Raw genomic sequence first — 25637 nt, 5'->3', positions numbered from 1 at the left:
TCTGCTGTGATGCCCACAAGGGATTTTGAAAGTCTATTCTACAGGCTTTTAATTAGATAGCAAGTATTCCTTATGAATAAAACACGTTTTCTTTATAGATAACAAGACTGGGCTCTTAGATAGATATTCCTTCTGAAATTCATTTCTTGGAGTATTTGCACATAATTTAAGTGCCACTTAAAAACCCTCTTCCAGTCCTAAGAAAATATTAAGTATAAAATAAAGTTTAATATAGCACACCCAGCCTACATCTTTTTTAACAGCACAAGATGATTGTAAGCAAGATTTAATTCTTGAAATATTGCATTTATATATATATATATATATATATATATATTTATATTTATATTCTGCAACACATTGCGAAAAATCCAGCCAGAAAAATAGATCAGCGCATTAACCAGTATATTTAAATATCTTATAAGGTGTCTAATGACAATGCACAACTATAACAAACTCACCTCGAATATAAAACTTGTAAATATTCATGTAAGTATATATAAAATCAACTGTCAATAAAACTTAGTTGTGTCAAAGATATTCACAAAACTACATCTATACTTCATAACTCTGTAGAAAATGTTATAGTTCATAGAAGGAAATATAGACATGCATTTGATGCCATATCTAAATCCCTAAGTCTTAAAGCTGGAACTATTAATAATTAGATACTTTCAGGTATTCTGTCAAGAAAGTCCAGGTTTGCAGATAAAAACTGTATGTAATGCCTTATATATAATGGAAAATGAATCATTCAATAAATAGTTCCAGAACCTATCATTTATAAAGTCCCAATGTACATAGGAGTAACGAGTGTATCATATATGACATATTTGGACCATATCAGTGTTCATTCATTAAACGATATTGATACAAGTAACGATGAAAGTGTGTTTCAGTAATGTAAAAAGTATCACTTTTACAGTTACCAGATGAGGATTAAAAAGCTTTGTAATTAAAATCCATAAATCAATTGTTTAGTTAGTGTACAAACTGACTAATGTCAGGGTTATACTGACGATATCAGTGATATATTTGCCTTCAACTGATAAAGGGCCTATTTTAAACTATTAGTTTGATCCTACCAGGATTCTTGGAACTTTATCCAGGTAGCCACAACCATGCAGAAGCTTTTAGGAGTCTTCTCACCAGAATTGCACAGATCTTGATCGTTAATCTCCTAAATACAATATGATATACTTCCTGACAACTCTTTCTTGCCGAAAAGAATTTCCTATAATTTGTATTAGTAGATCATATGACTAATTTTTCCACTCAAGGCGAATTCTTTAGAGATGTTTATCCATTGTTTTCATTTTTATAGTACAATTATTATTATTATTATTACTATTTATAATAATAGTACCATGTACGACTTTGAAGGGGTATTTAGAGGAACTCCAAAGTTAGTTCTACAGTGTGTATTCTGAGTTAGAGATTTATGAACTAGAGCTTTAGAAATTAAATTTTTGCTAATTCATCTGAATTCAGATTAACAATTTGCCTCAATTTATCCTGGATCAAAATTCACCTTTCCCAATATTCCTTGCAAGCATATTAAGCCAACCGTAAGCCTAATAAAATGTGGAGGAATTTTGCAACTCTGAGTAGAAGTGCACCTATATATAATACCCAGCACATTATGGTGCAGGTCTATTTTCTGGACTTTGGAGGTAACTACACAAATTAGAAGTGCTCCTTGGTTTGCTGACAGGTGGAAAAATGTGCATAAGTGCACAGTGCACTGTGCAAAAATATAAAAGAATATCGAAATGATATGAAAGAATGGAGAGTGCAATTTTTGGGGCATTCCTTCTTTTGCAAAAGGATGTACAACTAGAGATGTTTACTGAGCCCCGTGTTTCTGCTTTGGTTTTGGTTTTTGATCTGGATTGACTTCGTGTTTTGGTTTTGGCAAAACCGCCCTCGTGTGTTTTGGTTTTGGATCTGTATTTGTTTGTAAAATATGATAAAATATGCTAAAATCACATAATTTTGCTCTTTTTTTGTTCCTACATTATTATTAACCTCAATAACACTAATTTCCAGTCATTTGTAGTCAATTTTGATCACTTCACAGGTCACAATATTATTTTCATATACTTTTGGACAAATACTGCAGCGACCTGGCTGGATGCTAAGCAGCAGAGCAATGACTCAAACACAGTTCCTAGCACATCTAGGAAACATTGCCACACAGCAGTGTTAGTAAAGAAAAGTGGTGCAGGATGGAATTGTCCTTGGATCATGAAATCAGTTATGGTTCATTTGATCGCTCCACCCGTTCCTTGGATAACTGTGGTAATTCGACAGTTAATACATGGACAGAGTGAAAGAGTGAAGCGGGCGGTCATGTACAAGGAGACCCTCAAAGGTGGGAAAGGGATCCCGATTATCCCCACCATGCTGCGAGCCTTCTTTGTCTACAACTGCATCCACAGAACTCTTATTGAAAAGAACATTTGCTCTGCTGGGAAGTCCATGTCTCAATTTTTCCTCCTGCCTCTTTGGAGGATCCTTGGTTGGGACAAGTGGGATAGCTCCTTCCCCAGCAACTGGACTACACATTGGTTTTACCTGGATGTTGGACAATTTGTGAGGGAGCACCATCTGGAGGGACTTAAACCAGACTTGTGGAAGCCAAAAATTGTCCAAAAGCTCATCAGAGCTAAAGACATTGTGGAGTCAGTCCCAGGGCTCCCTGCTGCAACAACAAAACATGTGTGGGTGAATGTGGCCTGTAAGAGGCTGACTAATAGACACAAAGACATTGCATGGATGGCTATCCAGGGAGGTCTGCCTCTCAGGACATTCTTGCACTCCCCAAAACTGTGCTGATATGTCCACTGCCCCTTCTGCATCACCGGAAAGGGAAACAGCACAGTGTATTTTTTGGGACTGCGGCACCACACAGGTACTGTTGGATGCCTTGGAACATGAACTTAAGGGCAGTGTGCCCAAAACTTGCCTTTCATACCATTCAGTATTTTATGGATTATTTTCTGGGACCCACATGATTGGGGTAATCCAGGAGGCCTGGTGCCTTATGAACTGCTTTACGGACACTATTTGGCTTGCCAGGAATAGCCTCATCTTGAAACGGGAGAAGATGACCAGGACTGTCGCAGGCTGATCTATAGCCTACTAAGATACTATAATACCATTGACATTCCTGAGGAAGAGGAAGGTGAATAATTTTCTGTCTCCTTCTTCTCCTGCTCCCTCTATGTGTCTGTTTATTCAATAAAACCTTGGGCTTGTGTCTCCTACTCCCTTATCCCCTCCAACCCATGCCCCCTTCACTGTTTGAAGTTTCGTTGAATGTCTTACCTTAATTTATGCACCCTTCCCTTGATTTGTTACTGTCTCAATAAAGCTTCGGTCTTCTCTGTACTGCTATGAATCCATTTTGATAACACAGTACATACACAATGAATTGTGTATGTAATGACAAGTACAGTATGGGCTACTATTAGTCACAGTGTCATAGAGCATCCACAAAGGTTTCCCTCTTTGTGCAGTCTATGAGCAACCCATTAGAAAGATAAACAAATGCAGGGGAGGGCTGGCAATTTTTAGCCCGGGGGGCAAGACTCAACTGAGCAGTCTATTAGGAACATTTTAAAGGAAAAAAAAGCAAGAGGCCCAGTGACTCAGCCCAAAATAGCTCACTATGGGACTGGCCTGGAGGAAGGGGGCAGATGCCTCCCTGCCCCCCCCAGCCCAGCCTGCCCCTGAACAAATGTGACATTTGTTCATACATACTGATTGGCTTATTTCTAGTACATGCACTGCGATTGTTTTTCAGGGGCAATTAATCTTTTATAGAATTTTGGGGGAATCAGGACTGAGTCACAAATTAATTTTCCTATGGAGCATCTATGATTTTCTTCGAAATTCCTCAATTATTCAAATCAATTTGCCCATTTCTACCTCGCGCTATTACTGCAACATAGGTTTTACAATTTAAATAAATTTCAATACCTGTGTTTTATTGGTATTTTCAATTCCTAATAAATGCACATAGGTAATTGTGAAATAAATGGCTAAAACAAATATTTATCATTGATATCTAATATTTTGTTTTTACTTTGATCATGGTGCCAATATTATTGCAGTAGCTGCTAGTAAGTTCCAGATTACACTATTTGGAAACTACTGCAAAAGACCACAGCATGTTCATTTTCCTAGTATCATTGACTTCTTCCTGAATATATGCTTTTACTCTGAAGTTAATCAACCCCAATACCTCATAACTATAAATTCAACAAGCCTAGTGAAGTAAAATTTATGGGAACACAAATGACATTCATAACCTTTATGAATCTTTTTTTTATGTTTCACTTTGTGCCATATTTCAAATGCATGAATAGACAAGAAAGTTAAAATTACTAGGACAAGTTGGTAGATTGCTAATTTATTCATTTAAAGGGCTGCTTTGTTAAAAGTTTCAAAGGAATTATTACTACTACTACTAATACTACTACTACTACTACTAATATTATTACTATTGCTACTACTACTTCTAATAGTTATAATAATAATAACAAAAATAATAATATGGGATATGAATATCAAGGTACAAGATAAGGATATTAGAGGCCACCGAGGATTTCCATGACCATAATAGATCATGGAACTCTGAGGTTACTTCTATTGTAATCATTTACTGCAAGGATACACTATTGCTTATCATGCACAAGTTGTAATAGAACACACACACATAATAAAGCAGTACACTGACACACAAATATATAAATAGACATGCACACTGAAACAAACAAGCATTGACACCTACATAAACTGACAAAAACACAGGCTGCCAGAGGCATACCTTTCTTGTACAGAAGCTTTTATTATTATTTTTTAACTTTTATTTATTTATTTGTTTTGAATTAAGGCTCGTTGGTCCACATCACACACACTCACCTACATTTCTGACCCCAGTGATATCTTACTTCCGAACAAAAACTTTTGCTACTGATCACTGGCAGAACTACTGCCACTGCAGTAGGGTGCAGACACTATGAGTCCCAGACATGAGGGGGACAGGCAATAAAATATACCTTATTTACTTTCTAATTGCATTCAAGTAATAAACAAAGCCAGTCATCGTGTCAATAAGTGCAGTGGTTCTTCATAACCACCCTAATGCTAATGAGTTAGTACTTATTTGGTAATGTAAAAATTGCAGATATTTTACATTTCTCAAGGCTCCCTGTGTAATTGAAAAGAGGTTCCAAAAAGATGTCTGCATGTTATGTTATGGCACACGGTGGTTGCATCAGTCACACTTACAATCAAAAAAATTCTGCAATAACAGCTATTGAATGAGGTCCTCCTTATTTATGACAACTAGATGGTGGCTTCTTTCTACTAGTCACAACCAGTCCCAGCTACTATGATTAGAACTCAACACAGGGCCTCTCCTACAAAACATGGACCAAAGTATAATTTTTGGCCAGGCCGATGTTGATAGGCAAGTCCTTTTACGTTTCCAGATGGCAATAGAGAGATAAGCAGAGACAGAACTAGATAATAGTGGGATTCATTTAAAAAAAATAATGATTTTGTTTTCCATTGTTGATCCCTATTTGTGGTGCATTATTTACTGAGCAAGAAACAATGAACAGGACCAGCTAAGCACAGAGATCGTTTGAAATGTGATAATGATGTGGTTCAGATGTGCTTTTTATGCTTACAGGATTTGAATCAATTGCTGAATGCATGACTACTCTGACAAAACCACCATGTCTTTTTAATATGGTTTTCATACGTTTATGCCTGAATATGCAGAAGTGGTAAAATACCGGCAGGGAAACATTTGAGTAAATGGTTTGATGCTAAAAAAGTTTTGTAATGTGTCCTTCATCTTATACAGGGGCAAGCTGGGCTGGGGGGCAAGGGGGCATCTGCTCCCTGGACCGGTCCCATAGTGGGCTACCTTGGGATGGGTCACTGGGCCACATACATTTTTCCTTTAACTACTGAGTCGAGTCTTGTCTCCCTTGATAAAATTTGCCAGCCCTCCCCTGATCTTATGTGCTAAGCAAGTTATTTGTCAGCACGAGTTTCATGATTTAAAGGCCTAGGTTTATTGTTATTTGCATAGTCTGCCTCAAGTAATGAGCCAAAGTTGCTTTTCTGTAAGATATGTAACTTTTAGTGTGCGCAAATACCATTTGATGTAAATGTGTTGGGGTTTTCAAGGCTGAATCAGCTATTTCAGAAATATGAATGGAAATTTTGTTGCAGTCACTTTTCTCTCGAAAGAACTGAGAGGTCCACACTAGTGTGAAATGAAAAAAACAACTTTATACTTGCTTCAGAAATACAAGATACTTGCTAAATCAGAGGGAACCAGTGTTTCTTGCACGGAAGAGATAATCTGGGCGTAGTGTTATTTAAACACTATTCTCTAAGGTAGGAATGCTTATTACATCTAATTTTATAAGGCTATCATATTGTAAACCTCTAAATGATAAAAGCTGTAGCATAAAATGGGGTGTAAATTACTTTTATGAAAATTTACATGCTTCCCTCTATAGAGCCCTTAAAATAAAAGTACATTTACTCAATCGTGGTAATAAGAGAAAGTCCTATATTGTATTTAAAAAAAAAACAATCTAAAATTTGATAGAGCGCACTAAGAAATAAAAAACAAGTTAAAGCAACGTGGTGCAAAAGAGATGATGTGGCCAGGTCTGTCATAGAAACCTAGCAGCAAAAGATATTAAGGTTTCCACTGAAAAATGCAAAGCTAAAGGGTATGTCCAGTTTTGGATAATCTCCTCTTTTTCTTACCTGTTCCCCATGTAGCAATTATGGGGCTCTCGCCCCTTGGGATACATAAGAGACATAGTTTACATTAGCCATATTACAGTCTATCTTTCATGCCCTCTTTATAACTGCTGAATAGAATATTTGACATTACAGCTGGGTCCTCAGATGAGAATCATACTAGACAGCATCCAGAATTCTGACTATATAAGCAGGGCTGCATCAGCTTGAGAACACAGTATTATTATTGCTTATTTGTATAGCGTCACCAATTACACAGCAGTGTACAGAGAATAATTGTCATTCATATCAGTCTCTGCCACATTGGAGTTTACAATCTAAATTTCTTGACACATAAGCTGCTTGCTACAGACACCAGGGTCCATTTTTTTAGCCAGCCAATTATCCTACCAGTATATCTTTGGAGTGTTGGAAGAAACCAGAGCACCCAGAGGAAATCCATGCAAACACAGAGGTAACATGCAAACTCCACACAGATATTGCCGTGGTTAGGAACTCATGATCTCAGCACTGTGAGGAAACAATGCTAACCACTGTGTCACCATGCTGCCCCTTGTGGGGAAGAGAAGGGGAAGAATGGGGTGATATTTGCTAGTACATGTAAGATGCTATCCTTTGGATCCAATTTTAATGGTAGGTGGGTCATATTTTAGTTGGTGCATATAGGTACTTTTATTCATAGTTCAGTACAGGGTGGGTAAGTGGTTAGCACTTCTGCCTTACAGCACTGGGGTCATGAGTTCAATTCCCGACCATGGCCTTATCTGTGAGGAGTTTGTATGTTCTCCCTGTGTTTGTTTGGGTTTTCTCCGGGTGCTCCGGTTTTCTCCCACACTCCAAAAACATACTGGTAGGTTAATTGACCCTAGTCTGTGTGTGTGTGTGTGTGTTAGGGAATTTAGATTGTAAGTTCCAATGGGGCAGGGACTGATGTGAGTGCGTTCTCTGTACAACGCTACGGAATTAGTGGCACTATATAAATAAATAGATGAGATGAGATGAGGTAGGGTGCGGGTTCATGTGGGGTGGCTTAAGGTCAGGTGTGGGTCACATATTTTCTAACAGGCATATCATTAGTATGTCCAGAACACTGCTTTGTAGCTGTTTTTGTAATTGCAGAAAAAGGTTATTATCTTTTTACAATTAACAAATATTACACTGAGGGCAGTGCATCTGAATACTTTCATTTTAGAAATTGTGAAAAAAAGCAAAATGAAGCAATTTAAATAATAAAAGAGAATGCATTTATTTCTTGTAATTTCCCATCAGCATGTGTACATTCTAGGGTAAAAGAAAAAGAATAAAAAGCTTTAACCAGATAATGTTAGTTATAACCACTATCAGTAGCAGTTCATGAATAAAAGTGAATTAGAGAGAAAGTCTCTTTAGAAATAAAATAATTGTCTTCTGTGGTTTCTATGCCAGTAACCACTCTCTGTCTTTTGGTCTTTTTCAAATAAAACGTTAATCACAGTGCATTGTGCTCTTGCAGAATGAGTTATTATCCCGCATGGATACCTGAAGGTGAAGGTGCCCCATGTGAATACTTAACTTCCTCTAGAGTTAAAAATAGGATGAGCACTGGGTTTTTCTCTAGATCAAACACATTTATTTAAAAAGAAAATTAATTCTGCAATTGTCTAGAGATAAACACAAGAAAATAAAGTATTATATCTCTATGTTTAGCAAAATTAGATACAATGAGCTAAAAATATACGCTTTTAGTGTGCTCTAGGAAATTGTACATACAGCATTTCAATTTTATCAAAAGTATTTTCGAGAAGCAGCATTTTCAGAGATAGCCTTTGATTTCTAAATATTTTCTTACAAATCCAAATAATAAGACTGCAGTGTGATAGTAACAAGAAGAATGCTATATTCATGAGTCTTCATAAATATACATGAACTTCTTACAATTCTGCATGTAAACTCAGCTTCATTCAGTCTGCTGTTTCTCTCTTGTTTTATGTATATATATATATATATATATATATATATATATATATATATATATATGCATGTAGATTCTGAATAAAAAATAATAGTTTACTTACTAAATAAAAAATAACAGTTTACTTACTATAATGTGAATTATTGTTTTTTAATGAGTTTTATTTGGTGCAGCAATCAGATAATCAGAAATGATAAAAAGTGATAGATATGCATTGTATATCACTACATACTTGTAAACCAGTCAATTAAGGATTAAGGTTGGGCTTAGTAAAGGGCGGCTTTATAAAACCAGCAGTTTGCAGCATTTTTCTCAGTAGATTTACAAAAGGGCAAACGGGCAGTGAAAAGGCTGAAAACCACAGTTTTACAAGCCACCACCTTACAAGTCTCTATCCATATTTTTAGCATGATCAAAATACAAACAGCCAGATTTACTAAGCTGCTGTTTGACAAACTGCTAGGAAAACCGACTGAAAAACAGCCAGACAAAAGAGGTGATTGTGAGAGTCGATATTGCTCAAACTGCATGCTGTTTGAGCTATATTGCTATATTATATATAAAAAGCACCACTGACACATGGGGGCAATCATTATTTACTGTTTAAGGGGCAAATCACTTTGTAATCAACTCATGAGGGAAATTCTTTTTTTTATTTTGAGGGGACACTATTATTGTATTATTTTATAAGGAAATATGCAGTGGTAAAAGTGGGGGTGTATTTGGTGGTATGTCATACCGACACTTATCCTACTGCCTTCATTGTAAATCTATCAAATTCTATTCACTTACATTCCCATTACATTTTTCATACCCTAACTTCTAAATGTCCATACCACTTCTAAATGTCCACTTCAATCACTAGGAATATGAATATAATGAATATATAATGATTTTAACTGGGCAATACTATTTTATTGTTAATGGGGGATATAATTATTTGTGATGCATGTGGCATTACAGAGTGACCCCATAATATAACAATACAATAATATTGCTCCTATAATGTAATGAAAATCATTTTTGAGCTATCAAGCCAATCATAAACAGGTATTTGCAGTTTGTATGTGTTTTTCTGGTTTCAATCCGCCACACATTGCTAGACATTTTACATTACAGCCTCAAACAGCTTTACAGTAAATGTGGCAGTTTGGAGCACTAACCCTATGGTGATGTGTGGGAGTTTAAAATTGTCATCAACTGTAATTTTTAGTATTTTGAGTGTTGTTTTTGTTTTGTTTTTGTACAACAAATATTTTGTAGATATTGTTCTTCGGTTTTTATTGTGGGTCAAATGAGCATAGGTTTTAAGTACTCTCTGATGACAAATAATGTACACAACTAGCATATTAAATTAATTCAGTAAATCAGCACAAAACAGATCTCTGTGGATGGATGGGTTAAAAAATTATAGCTAGCCTGTAACTAGAAGCCCTTTTTGACGCTTCAATTAAATATTGTAAGGACTACAGTATACAGATTTAGAAAATATAAAATATAGATTTCACATACTATTGAAATGAACGGCATGTGTAGTTCAAAGTCAATATAAAGTTTCCTAAATCTGTAACTCACTCATCATTATAGTTTGTGTGCATGGAGCATTTTCTGCTCTCCTCCAATTTGTGCAGAGCAGGACTGAGGAAATATGTAAACTAATGCATGGTATTTGTATGAAGGCATTTTACCAATGCACAAGATTGAAATGAACCACGAAGAAAAGTGGCAAGTGGCCCTTCTCACCAGTTTATGGTTGGGCCTGGATAAAATGGAGATAGCAATTAAAAACAAGATCTATAATTTAGTCTGGGAAGTGTGGGAATATGTACATGATTGTAAGATTTTCCTTACTTCTGATTTGATATTATTAAATACCATAGATGTACAATTGAAGTGCCCCCCTTCACTGGAACGACCTCCCTCGCTCCATCCGTCTCTCTCCAAATCTGTGCTCCTTCAAACGGGCACTTAAAACTCACCTGTTCCTCAAGGCCTACCAACCATCCACTTAACCTCTCATCTCTTCTGCTCATCCTCCCTTGACCCCTCATCTCTCTCCCCTTTGATTTACTGGCTCCCTTTTGTGCCTGACTTTGTTTACCCTCCCTTAGGATGTAAGCTCGAATGAGCAGGGCCCTCTTTCCTCCAGTCTCCATACCTGTTCTTCTGCTCTGTCTCTACTGTATCTGCCCTCCCGGAGTTTCTGAAGTACTGGTACTGTGTGTTTATTGTTCTGTACTGTTCTACCCTGTATAGTCTACTGTATAGTCTACTGTTTGTACTATGTGCGGCGCTGCGGAAACCTTGTGGCGCCCTACAAATAAACGTTAATAATAATAATAATTGCTGGCCTAGTGCAGGCTGTGCAAAGAGGCTTCTGAAGTGCATGTCCCTCACCTCTCTGGCAAGACATTTTTATATCATTGTTTTTTAAAATTAAAATAGATATTTCTTAGATAGTGTTGACTTCTTGAAAAATTCTCAGGTAACCCTTTTCCCAAATGACATATGGAATGGGAATAAACCATCAGCTTTGGGTGTTTTTGTAATATTCGGTAGTCCCCTGTCATTCCAGGGAGAGGCAAGAGGGGCAGAATATATTAATGTTTAGGATATGATTAAGCAGACCTGTATTTATACTTAGAGTCTTCCTAGACCATGTTTTTTATCGCATGTCCTACATTCCTTCTACCACCTTAGCTCTTCATGGTGCCATTACACACCATTTGCATAAAATACTGTAAGTACATGATTGTCATGATTCAGCCCTAATTGAAACAAAGATTAGTGTTTAAAATGTGGAAATAATAAAAGATTAAAATAGAAAATAAAAATAAAACATGAGCAGAGTGCAGTTCTAGCATAAGTATATGTTGCCTTTCCACAAATCTGGGACTGACTTTAAGGTGCAGAGCCTGAACCGCAAGCCCGTCTTCACCAATATTCATAACTAAACATTTTCTCGCCTTGGGAAATAAGAAAAACTGACACTCCCTAGCCCTCAACACCTCCTAAAGCTTTATGCCCTGGGAAGTTGACCCCCTATTTACAGTCCTGCCTGAAGATTCTCTCTTTCACTAGACTCTGTGTCTCAGATATAGCTCAAACTAATCACTAGCAGTACAGTGGGTTCACATACTAAAAAAACTATTTGTAGTTTCCTTCTTATCCACTAGTCATTCCTCTTGCATCTTTACTTGTGTGACATGGTTATAGAAAGCTGTTTGGTACAGGTTTTAATGTATTATTAATAGCACAACCCAGCAACCCATAAGCATAATCATAATCTGCTGCTGGCATATTGACAGAATGCATGAGCTTTCAGGTATGTGAGCAGAAGACATATGTTCAGATAAGGGATACACAAGCAAATTATTATTCCTGATGGTTGAAAAGTGGATGAATTTTTCTCAGCAATTCAAAATTGCCTTCAACATTTGAGGATCTTTGAGAAACATAACTCTTACTGATAAGCTGTCATAAGAAGATAGCATTGGCCAGCAAACATAAAATTGCAACTAAGAGAATCCATGAGATCTTCCTTTTAGGGGTTCCATACTCTCCTGTTACATCAGCCAGCTCTTCCCGAAAGCACTTGCAACAGTTGACTGTCAATTCTTGTCAGAGGAAACCTAACTGGTGCCATCGCTCTATTTTGCAGTGTAAAAATAAAGCAAAATTAATACACAATTCCTTTACTTACTTTTGCCATTTGAACATGAGTAATAGGGTTTTTTCTTCTTTAGAGAAAATATTTGCCAATAGTTTGATTCATTGAAAGTAATGGACTATAACAAGTAATGGATTAGGTAAAAATGGGCTAAGTATGTTCAGATACTAAAGCTGTAAAATCAGTATGCATTGTGATAATAAAGTACGGCACATGCATTTACACTCTTAATTAGGGGTCTCTATTTTTTTTTTTTAATAAACTTTTGCTGGCAACACATGGCCAATGTGCTGTGCAACATGAACTTCTAAAACAAGTGGTGTGTCAAACCTGACAAGTTCTGTAGATCACTTTTGAACCACACAGGGCCAGTGTGTGTGTCCAGCTTAGGTTAGATAAATTGGTATAATAAATTTGTATAATATATACAGTAGAAGCCTAAACACAGGTACACAATATTATACAAGCTTATATTTATTTTTTATTTTTTTTCACATAAACAGCATTCATTGAATTTGTTGTATATAAAAATTATACCTTTTACAATTTTTGTTTTACATTGACTTTTTTTTTTAATTACTCAAATACTGTGTAGTCAGAACCCAGTTCAGAAGTCTGAAAATTACTGCTGAGCATGCTTTGCGTAGCCCATTAATGTAATCAAAATTTAAATTGCTTGATTCCAAAAGGGTGGTTTGAAAAGTATTACAGTGGATTCCTGCTCCTAATTTATACATGCATATATTTTACAACTTTATTAGCTAGTTTTTTTCAATGTTGAGAAGTAACCTGAAAACTCAACTGCTTATCAACACACTGTCCTTGCTGTTTCTCAATGTAATTAAATAAGTGAATTTCATCGGAAGACACTATAGGGATTTTACAATGTAGACCAAAGAAAAGTGAGGCAATAGAATTACCTCTCAGTCAACAGAGGCGTGATTTGAATTATTAAAGAATTTAATTCAAGTGTTTAAAGGAATAATCAATCATAACATAGGATTTCCTATCCTTGTGTCTTATGAGTAATGAATCTTGTTTTCTTTTTGCTTCCAATTGAATACAACACTGCTGAGAACTCTATTGTTGTCTGTAGAAAGTGAAAATGTGCCTGCCATGGATCACGCTGCCCTGAGTAGGATGTTAGCTGTCGGCCTTCATTTGTATCTTTGTCACTTGGTAGCTTAGACCTGACAAGATCTTCTGCTTTGCATGCGAGCAAATAAGGCATTTGGCAAATACAACCAGCTAAAGTAAAAGACTGTTCTAATATTCTAAGATTGTATGACAAATTAGTCTCAAGTTACTATGTGATAAAAAAATATAAAATATATAAAGCTGTATGATATTTTTTTAACCATTTTTTAATTGTTCACTAAAACATAATGAGGTAGCTCCCTATGCACAAATAAGCTAACTTTTCAAGATGTTTTACACATTAACAAGTAAAAATAACTATTAGTATATATGAATCAGTGGCCAGTGACTTTTTTTGAAAAAAGTCTCTCTCAGATATATGGGTGAGACAAATAGCACTGTCTCTAAATATGCAGTAAATACGTTATGCTGCACCAGAGCCGTAACTTTACCTTTTAGTACCGTAGGAGAATGGCCACTGTCAGAAGAGATGTAGCCACCCTACTGAGGAGACATGCTTAGCCCTGGAATGCTGGAGCCCTGTTTTGAAAAAACATAGGGCCTGATTCATTTAAGATCTTAACTTGAGAAACTTCTTATTTCAGTCTTCTGGACAAAACCATGTTACAATGCAAGGGGTGTAAATTAGTATTTTGTTTTGCACCTAAGTTAAATACTGTTTTTTCATGTAGCACACAAATATCAACTTTAAATTTCAGTGTACAAATAAGCTATCAAGTATTTGTGTGCTACATGAAAAAACAGTCAGTATTTAACTTATGTGCAAAACAAAATAATAATTTGCACCCCATGCATTGTAAAATGATTTTGTCCAGGAGACAAACCAAGGGTATATATATATATGTATATATATATATTAATATATATATATATATATATATATATATATATATATATTCAATCATGCACCAGACTTCAAAGTATAAATATAAAGCAAGTGAAAATTCGACACTAACACGTTTAAGTAAAAATATAAATCAGGTTTAACTAGATGCCTTTGAAGCAGGGTCACTGCAAACCTCAGCTGAATGGAACCAGAAAAAAGACAAAAAAAAGCGCTGAGTATATATCTGCTAATAATTAGCACTTTGACAATTGGAACACTTTACCACAGTCTAATAAAGAAAAGAGTGGTGGTTTCCCTGTAAAAACCACAGCCTAGAGATGCAGAGAAGGTTAAATCTGCACATACACACACACACACACACACACACACACACACACACACACAGCAGGAGACCAGGTGGAGCACCTGGTATAATCAGTTAAGGAGTCAGCCAGAGCAAGGCCTGACAGGAAGCTTAAAGAGCTGGGTTTGATCTGTGTGTGAGAGACTGGTGCCAACAAGTGGCCAGTGACTAGTTAGGGACCTAACTGTTATAGCCTGAGTTGAGGGCTATTGGATTATGTTTATTGCTGTGAAAGTTCTATTTTGTTTGCTGAAGACACTGCCAAGACTATTTATCCATCCTGACAAGTAGAATAAACATCAAAGTGCTTCAGAAAACCTGTGTGAGGAGCCATCTGTTTGCATGCTTTTCACAGCACATAAGAAAACCCACCCCCATATAATTGATAACTAGAGCCTATTAGACTCTTTGGTGGTCTCTTATACAAACGTAGGTTGTATCCTCTATCACATCTTGCAAGTGATTGCTGCTCAGGAGTTTCTGGGTTACTTTTTCTGAATACACAATCATAAATTAAACACACCTGCATATAGAAATACATTTTTAGGCTGTTTTTTTAAAAAAAAATAGAATTAGATATCTTGCTGCACTTATATGTCTGAGCTGACATGTTTATATAGAGAGGCTGGTCACATGAACATGGCTGAGTATGTTGACGGTCTGCATTCTTTACATTAGTATTTATGAGTATAATTTAAATAAGTCACATTGTTCACAGTAATTAAGAGTCCAATGAAACAGTGATTTGCAGCGTCTACATTGTTCAAAGCATCACAACACTTTCTATGCATAGCAATATGAAGTAACGACTTACAGAAATGTGTTTTAAAAAAAACAGAAATCTTTATTTTATTTAGCAATAACAGCTATGTAAAATATTAGTTGTAATAATTCAGTGCAAAGTATCTTTAATGCAAGGATTTTATTGTATGTTTCTAAGCTCTAAAATGCAAAGCATAAAGCTTGATTTTGTCATTCATAAGTAACATGTGCACTGTTAATTTCATTCGCATTCATGCAACTCCATATGCTACCAGGTAATGGCAATAACTAAGCCATTTACCCCCCACTGTATCAACTCCTGTTGCTTTAATGTTCAAACAGTGAAATGAGCGCAAACTGTCACAACATTCCTTAATTAAAACTGCTACACAACACTGCATTTTTACACGTGTAATTTATTTCCAAGACTATTGTTATTTTTTTAAGAAAATCACTTGGATTTATTCAATTCTGATGGGAATGATTAAAACATTCTCTGTAAAACTCAGTATAATATATTGTCATAATATAAATAAAGATTAATAATATTTGTGCTCACATAAATATAAGTGTAGTAATTTATTTTACTTATTAAGTTTTGTAAATAATTTTCACAATATATAAGGGGCAGAGAAAGCAAAAGAGGGGAAGACAAACCAAGGGTATATGTAGCAGATGGTACACATATTGTTTCCAGCTGTAACAATATTACTTTGTATAATATGTGCACTTATATATCAAAGCATAGTTCTAAGTAGACAGTTTCAACTTTCTATAGTGATTAGACTATATTAGCCTCTTAAAGTTCATAATTGTCATACTGTTAGGTTAAGTAGGTCTCATTAATGGGAAAGTACCTCTCTACCTTAGGGAATTATCTTAAGAGGCTTAATCGCCTATTTCCGAAAGAAATGCCACTTATTACATTTAACCAAAGAGGAAGAGGCAAAGGTGGAGTACTGACAATTAATGATCTCCATCTTAAATCATTTTCAATATAATTTTACTTATATATATGGAGATTGTGTTTCTTTCCAGTGTTGACCTATTGATGCTTTTGTGGCTATAAGTATATGTCCCACCACATATTTATCTTATGATGGGAAGGTTGGTGGAAAATAATGCAATAGTGTTAAATCTGGAGTCAATCTAACATTGGCTCCCATTACTGATTGAATCAAATTACAATTATCTGCCTGCTATTACTGGGCAGTTCCAAAATCCAGTTTCATTCCTGTCTATCTCTTCATCAATAAAGTTTTAATTTGTACAGGCTACAGGCAATGACTCTTGATAAAGTTACTTTCCCATCCTTCCTCTGTAAAGGTCAAATTTAACTCTGCTTCCCATTTAGACTGGGCAGCAATTTTACCATATCCAAACGGAATAACTCCTTAATGGTTTTGTGAATTGAATTTAGTCCAAATCAGCTGTGGACGGAATCTAATTTGTGATCTGGTCAGGTATGTAATTGTACCAATGACATATTTGGAGGTACTTGGAAAAATCATGAGAAGCTATAATTGAAGTTTGTTTTGTACTTGGGAAAAAAGATAACAGCTCTAGGTTTTCAAAAAACTTTTGTAAAATGATGAATCCATTATTATACCAGTTATTGTGATTTAAATCATGGATTTATTTGGACAGATTGAGTGAGAAATCTCCTGTGTATTCAATCATTTTGTCCCAAATGCAAAGTCTATAGCTAATAGCTTAAAGGGTATCTTTATGCAAAGCCCTATTCTTAACAGGTATCCAAATTAAATCTTCTACTGGAAATATGCAGTCAAATATTTTTTCTAATTTGGACCAAGGCTTTACTGTTGGTATCATGTACCAGTTCTTTAGTTCATCCAGGGTTTAAGCTAACTGTTATTCTTTCATAATTTGGGAAAGCAATGACTCTTTTTTTGGGAAAAATATTTTTTTGTTATTGGAGACATAGGCTGACATTATGGAATAGAACTGTTAGGGTTCCCAGTATGAATACATTGAAGAGTAGTTGTGCTTGAAAATAGAGTGTCATTATTAAATACGAGAATCACACAGGTAATAAATACCAGTCAATGGTGAAAATGCAGATAAACATGTCCAGGTTTAACAGATGAAACAGGAGACACTAAATTACAGGTACAAATGGTGAAGTTCAGACTCAGGTTACCAGTTTTAGTCAGGAGGTATGAGGCACAGGATAGTCAGGAAGCATGAGGTACTGGATGATCCATTAGAGAATCAGTCAAAATAAGGGTCAGGCAAGCCAGGGGTCATAAACCGTAGATCCACAATATACCAGGGAGTAAGCAGGAGCAAGTTCAAATGTAGCTGGGGTCTGGGTCACTAGAAACTGTGCAGGATAATGGAACAAAGCCAGGGAGAAGTCAGGATACAAATGGGAGTTTCACATAGATACCAGAAGTAGCAAAGACAAACAAACTGGCACTAGTCTGTAGGAAAAGGCAGTCTAATAAAACCTAGACATAAGTGACCACGATCCAGCTCAGATGATGAGGGCAAAGAGAAACTGTTCTGGTAAAAAAGCAGCACCTCTGGTAGCACAAAGTGCAGGCCTAATTCAGAATGAAGGCAGATTCTTAACAAGAACTTATTTATGGTTTTGATAGGTAACATGTGTGGTATGATCCTAAACAGGTAAAGTATTTTAGGTAATATCATCATTTTTATTGCTGCTATGTGCCCTAGCCATGTGATCTTGTAATTAAGGATTTGTTCACTTCTTTCATTTGTTTAATAAGGGGAGGTAGTTTTACTTAATTATTTGGATAGTTAAGTAACTTAAGGAGTTTGATTGCCACACATATTTAAATTTCTTGTTCCTAAGAGACTTGGTGGGCAAATTGTTTGTTATTGCTTTAGATTCTATTGTGTTCAACTTATAATAAGATGGGAAAACCCTCCTAATGTTGTCTGGGGCTTGACTCCAATTTCGAGCTAGATTTTCTTAAAGGTGGTTTGATGAAAAAAAACACTATTTTGCAGACGTTTTTCCAGCTGTTTATTAGGGGAAATCCCCATGAAAGCGTCCAGAGTGAAATTTTATATAAACCACCACTTTACAGATCACCATCCCGATTTATACACAGATGAACTAATAACTAAAGTGGGCTTTGCAAACCGCTGCCAAACCGTCATCCAAGCAGACAGAACAAGAGAGGTGGTTGTGAGAGATGAGATTGTCAAGTGGGTTGCAGTTAACCATAATGGCTATGAAAAAGAGTCCAAGAAGTTTTTTGCAGGTGTGGGTTTGTTGGAGAATGGCGTTTTCTGGAAATGCTTCTCATTCTTGCTACTGCATGTATGCAGCTTTCATGTGATGGATACAGAAAGAGGCTGAGGATAATAATGCTGAATAGCAGCCCCCGGTTCTGCAAAGGCCATGCCGACCATGTGCAGCACGTGTTTTTGGCAATTGTTTGAACCTGGACCCCTGTCTTATCATGAGATAAGTTTCAAATAAGGTCCAAATGTATCACCTCAACTGCACTAACCTCATGGGTTCTTATGAGCAAGTGAAAATGGATTTGGGGCCAGAAACATCACAATTCAATGCAGTGGCCTGGGCTGCACAAAAAATATTGTGTGCTGTCCTCTTTATGGCAACAGGCTCCTTTCAGTCTGTGACCTCAAGAGTGCTAAGAATAACAAAGGTGACATTTTCCAGACATATTTTACAAGTGTTAAGTGAACTAAAAATAGTGTTGCATATATCTATTTGTTTCCCCAGCCTTAAGTCACAGTGGCATAAGCTAAAGGTAGCTTTCTATAGGCTCTCAGGACTACTTAATGTATTTTAAGCTGTAGATTGCACTTATATATGTTTCATATGTCTCAGAACACTTCACCACAGGACAGAGGTTTTCATAAATCACCACCACTACCACTCTCTGAATATGCAGATGGTCTGTGATACTAGCATGCGTATAATTAGTTTTTTTGCCTTGTTTTCCTGATTCATGTAATGATACCTACATCCTGAGGCAGTCAGCTCTATATTCCAAGTTTGAGAGTGGAGAAATGCTAGAAGGATGGCTTTTGGATATGTAAAAGGCATATTTGTATGCAACCTGATCCTTGTTTTATATTCCTCACATATGCTAACTGCTGTAGATGTGCATTCAATGTTAGCTAAATATGTGTCTTATTTCAGGTGATTCAGGATATGGGTGTTGCTCCTAACTTATGACTCCTCTGCTGCATCTCCAAAACAAATATAATGATGCGCACATAGCCACTAGATGTGTGCTAAAACTAGAGATGGACGGGCTTGGTTCACCGAAAACCGAACCCACCTGAACTTTGCCTGTCCGAGTACCTAGCCGAGCATGCTCGGTACTCTCCCGCCTGCTCAGAATCCAAATCGAGCCCGAAAGTCATTGTGACGTCATCGGAACTCAGGGCTCGGTTCTCGAGATAATTAAAATCCATATATACCCGTCTCCACAGCAATCCATCGCCATTTGACAGAGGGACAGAGCAGGGTGTAGTCACAGGCTGATTAGAGCAGGGACAGAGAATATACCTTATTCTTCATCCAATTCTGATAACAATTCTGATAACAATTAATAGAGAAGAGAGGAGGATAGAGGAGTCTTTTTTTTCAATATCTGGCATTCCAAGTGCTTTTGGGTGTCCCCCAATTCTTTAGCATTAATATTTCAGGCTGTCAAAAGTACTATTTTTCAGCAGTCTAAAAAAATAATAATTAGCACTCCAAGTGCTTTTGGGGTGTCCCCCATTCTTTTGCATTAATATTTCTGGCTGTCAAAAGTACTATTTTTCAGCCGTCTAAAAAAATTATATTTAGCTCTCCAAGTGCTTTTGGGGTGTCCCCCATTCTTTTGCATTAATATTTCTGGCTGTCAAAAGTCCTGTTTTTCAGCAGTCTCCAAAAATAATATTTAGCACTCTAAGTGCTTTTGGGGTGTCCCCATTCTTTTGCATTAATATTTCGGGCTGTCAAAAGTCCTGTTTGTCAGCAGTATCTAAAACAATTTGTAGCACTACAAGTGCTTTGGGCTCATAATGGATTCAAAGCAGTCCACATATGAGCAGAATCAGCAACCAGGTTCTGTCACCAGTCCTGATGGTAGTGTTCCCAGTACGTCATCTGGGAAAGGCGATGTCAAACTACACAGTCTTTTGAAATCAGTCCAAAAAACACACACCAAATTTTTTTTTACCATGTTGAAGCGAAAAAGAAGTGTAACTGAGGAAAGGTTAAGTGCCGATAAAAAAAAAAATTGCCAACATGCCATTCTACACACGCAGTGGCAATGAGAGAATGAGGCCTTCATCTTTGTCTATTAGTGGCAGATCAAAAAATGTTACAGAGCCTACAAGTGGTGCACGACTACTGTTACGCGTCAAAGCTGACCTGCAAAATAACAGTAAGGAATTAGAGGATAATGTTTGCTTTGAATCAGAAATGACACCAATCCCTGTGGAGAGTCCATCCAACAGTGGGATGTCTAATCGTGAGCATTATGTTAGTGTACCCATAAAGAGGGACCCTTTCAGCAGTTCTGCTGATGTGTGCCTGAACAGCCCAAGTGTAGCCGGTGATACACCAAGTGAGGATGACACTTTGGAATTAGAAGAGGATGAAGGGGAGATTTGGGTAACCGGCGAGGGTGCTGATGAGGATGCGGTTGATTGTGTAAGTCCTACGCCAGTGGCAGCAGGGTGGCACGAGTGGCAGCAGTTCTGGCACGTGAGGTTCTGGCACCAATTTGCCCTTTCCAAACACAAGCAGAGATGACGCAGGTGGCAGACCACAAGAGTTTGACATCTGGGCTGGTTTGAAGTTTTTGGTATTTTATACAAGTGGAGGGGGGCCTAGAGAGACAGAAACCAAACTGGCTTTCCCCATTTCAATTAATATTGTACAGTCTATAACTGCTGAAATTTTTTTGTGAAACTACAAGTCCCGGCATGCTTTGCCAATATATAGCAGCTTATTGCTGGAAGGGTATGCTGGGACTTGTAGTTTCACAACACCTGGAGTGTCACAGGTTAGCCAACACTGAGCTAGAACATACCTTTGGACTATTGAACACCAGGTTCAGATGCCTTTACAAATCTGCTGGTGAGCTTCTCTATGCCCCTGCAAAGGTGATCAATATTGTGCTTGTTTGCTGTCTACTGCATAATCTGGCTTTACACCAATTTAGCCCACAGACTATTGCAGTAGAAAATGAACAAGTAGGTGCCTGTGTACCATCTCAGACTACAGAGGGTGTGAGAAAGATTTAAGACCATTTGATTGGCAAATACTTTACATGTACGTTATTAATAATAATACCAATTATTGCTCATTTGTGTTATGTGTGAGCAAAGCAATCTAATATGGGTTTTTTTTAGAGTAGGGATTGTTTGAGCAGAGGGTTGTGTGTCCTCTTCATATGCATCCTTTAATATTGTTTGGTGACATACAAATGTGATTGTTTATTTAAAATTAAACAGACAATTCTATTTTTTCATTCTACAAGTGATGTTTAGGTACAAGAATAGAAAATCACAAACACAAAAACCGTAATCAGGCGCTAAATAAATATAATAAATGTAATTCTGATTGCACTCCGATAAATTCCCAATCCAGCTGAAAAGGGAATGTGTCAATCCCAAAAAAAAGGAAAACCAAACAATGAAATAAACAGCACAATTATGGATTTGGGGTAGTGTTTCACTATGAATTGGGATTAACACTATTAACAAACCATAAGACGTACTCTAATGTTGGGACAAAATAAGAAAATCACTGTGGTATGTAAAACTCAATGACAATGTTAATTACACATAACTATATCAAAAAAGAAATCATTTCTAACAGATACAAAAAAAATCCGACCACGTATGAAATGTATTACACACAGTATCAGAATTATGGACATCTACAGCCAATGAAATACGTCAGATCTGTGATACTTATCTTAATAATAAGCACATATGTCCATCTTCACTGACAGCACATCATATAACAATAGTATTAATATAGATTCACTAATGAATATAAGATCTGGATCCCTGGTTATGAATAAAGGCATTGTGTCTCTGTAGCAGGAGAGATATTCCACGTGCAGTGAATCTCTTAGGAACTGATTTCACATTTGCAAAGGGGATAAGCCAACAAAAACAATCTTTGGAAAAATGAGCCTATAATATCCAATGACCGGACAAGTCAGGAGAGAGTAAACTTGGTACACTTACAATCACCATGCTTCCTCTGTCTCTGCTCTCCGATAGTGGTTGGTCCCAGTAAAATTGGCAACAATGTGCACACTATATTACTGATGGCATAATTGTTAGCCTAACTTATCGAAATGGGCCAAAATAAAATCACCATATTGGTGAATATTTGTTTTTACTTTTGTCTTATTACAGGTAGATGCTGTCTTCTTGCAGAACACTCTCCTCCTCCTCTGCCACCCCTGATGTGAGCACCTTGCCTTGGCGGAGTACATTGGGCAGACCAAACATACTTGTTTCTCCAGAAGCACATGAAGCATGTAACCTGGAAATTAAGTCCCGATGAATTTGTTCACTCATCCTTAGCACGCTTGCATTTACCTCCCTCACCATGGTGTGTAATCCTTCAACTGTGCCCGTCATCTGACTATGGTTTACATTTGTTTGCTCAATAGTTGAAGCAATATGATTTAAAACAATGTTGCTTTTAGTGTTTGTGCGGTACCCACGCCTCAAATGGGCAACAATTTGAGACATGGGTCTAGTTTGTGTCTACATAAACTGTTATAGTTGCAGCTAGAAATTTGCAATGGATCGTGCATTTCTCTTCCTGTATCAATAGGGGGAGATTGTGATGGCTACTGCTTTGACTCTACAGCTGTGTCAGTGGGTTCTTCCTGCAGGCTTGAAGCTTGAATGCCAACTAGCTGTAGTGTCACTAACACGTTCTTGCTCTCCATGAAAAGAAATCTGTGCTTGTTCAAAAGAAACATCAGCTTGGTGTAGAAATGTTCTTGTAGAGAAAATAAAACCGTAAGTATATTGAAAGTCAGATAAAAACTGCTTGCATATTTGACAATGCAAATACCTAACTATTTTTACTATGGCCATAGATAATAATTTCATGGGCAAGATTTTGACGCAGCTCCTCCTCATATGAAGTGAACTTCACATGAATAAGTCGACCACCACCTGTGACTGCTGTAGCCCTCCTCTCCTCTATCATTTTTTTTTCAATCACCTCTTTATATCAGAAAGCACTTTCAACAGTAAGGCACAGACCTCTTTAAAGGCTCCACTGCATTTACAGCATCACAAACTTGGCACCACAATTGGTGTCTATGCCTTAGAGGTGCACAGACTGCCTGATTGCCTAAAATAAGCCTATAGCAGGGGAATATGTGATGGATTAGCACAGAATTTTCATCATGGGAGAAACATATGTCTCCCTGCCTTGGTCTTCCTCCCATCTCCTGCCTCCTCTAACCCTTTCTGTGCTTCCTCTGTCTCAATATCCCTCCCCTCCTCAACAGCCTCTGCCATCCTCCTATCTCTCTCCATGGTGCCAAATAATATACAATAAACAATTAACAAGAAAGTGCAGACAATCGCATATTACTAACTAAACTAAGGCTAGGCACACACTGGAGGTTTTTTAGCCAATCATGGGGCCAATCAACCGATATATGACCATTTAGTTAGCTATAATTTAGTGTGTATACACTAAAGGCAGTCCTTCCAAAAGGCCAATTGTCATTTCATTTGGTTGGTCGTACTGTTTGACAATCACCATTGAATCCCCTTCTGATCATGTAGTGTGTATGAATTCATGACTGATTCCACGACCAACTGCCAATAGTTCCTCAAACTGCAACTCCTTTCGGGGTGTGTGTAAGTTTCTGGGGGTAAATGTTAGAGATGCTCAAGCTCGGTTCCCCGAGAACCGAACTCACCTGAGCTTAGCAGATTCAAGTACAGAGACGAGCTGGCATTGAAAATGAGACAAAACTTTATCGTTACCTAGTTGGATCACACGAGTTTTGGATTCTAAAAGTACCGCTCTCCCCGGTGATCCAGCGCCATTTCACAGAGGGAAATAAAAAGGGGTAGCGCGGTTCATGGCAATCTCTAGTGCAGTTGGGCAGCATCATAGCTACAAAAGAAAGAGGAGGGGTAGCAGAGTTCTTCAAAGTCTCCAGTGACATTCTACTGAGTTATAGCTCACACAGAAACAGGAGAGCTCCATTGCTAATTGTCATTGCTGACATAGAAATAATAGGGCTGGCAGTCTTGTTCTAAATGTGAAGTCACATTGTACTGTGTTATATAGCTAACACACAAACAGGAGAGCTCCATTGCTAATTGTCATTGCTGACATAGAAATAATAGGGCTGGCAGTCTTGTTCTAAATGTGAAGTCACATTGTACTATGTTATATAGCTAACACACAAACAGGACAGCTCCATTGCTCTTTGCCATTGCTGAAATAGAAATAATAGGCCTGGCAGTGTTCTTCAAAATCTGCAGTCACATTTTACTGTGTTACCAAAATAGATTCACAGCAGTACACAGAAGACCAGGAGCACCAAGCAGCTGCTGTCACCAGTCATAATGATAGTAATTTCTCTACGTCATCTCCTAAAGCCTATGTTAAAGTGCATAGTGTTTTTAAGTCAGGGAAACAAAAATGTAAAAAAACACCTTTTACCTTGGTAAAGAAAAAAAAACTGTAATCCAGGCAAAGTTATCTGCAGAAAAAAATAAAATTGCCAACATGCCATTCTACACACGCAGTGGCAAGGAAAGAATGAGGCCTTTGTCTTTCTCTCTGAGTGCTAGTTCTGCAACCTTAACTGAGGCATCTTCTTGTAAGGTCAGTCATGACGAAGCAAGACCTTATTTTTCGGACTCCAAAAGTGGTGTCCAAATATAATTTTACGTGTAAATGCCAAGCTGGAAGAAAACAGTAAGGCAGTAGAGGAAAATGTATATTCAAATTCAGAAATGACAAATCCCTGAGGAGAGTCTGTCAACAAGTGCTATGTGTAAGCCTAACCTTTCTGATAGGCTACCCAGAAAGAAGGCCCCTTTCAGCATTTCTGCAGATATGTGCATGAGCAGC

The 25637-nt window shown here is 37.1% G+C and overlaps 1 long non-coding RNA gene across 1 annotated transcript; it reads left to right on the top strand.

Moving 5' to 3' along the window:
- Positions 1-6343: 6343 nt before the first annotated feature.
- Positions 6344-23465, top strand: LOC142107975 (uncharacterized). The gene is made up of 3 exons (XR_012680057.1): positions 6344-6423; positions 22931-23129; positions 23358-23465. It is a non-coding gene; the product is annotated as an uncharacterized LOC142107975 (long non-coding RNA).
- The last annotated feature ends 2172 nt before the right edge of the window (positions 23466-25637 follow it).

This window comes from Mixophyes fleayi, chromosome 1 (assembly GCF_038048845.1).
Source record: "Mixophyes fleayi isolate aMixFle1 chromosome 1, aMixFle1.hap1, whole genome shotgun sequence".
NCBI classification, from domain to species: domain Eukaryota; kingdom Metazoa; phylum Chordata; class Amphibia; order Anura; family Limnodynastidae; genus Mixophyes; species Mixophyes fleayi.
The sequence above is the reverse complement of the archived record's forward strand: the minus strand, read 5'-3'. Positions and strand labels throughout refer to the sequence as shown.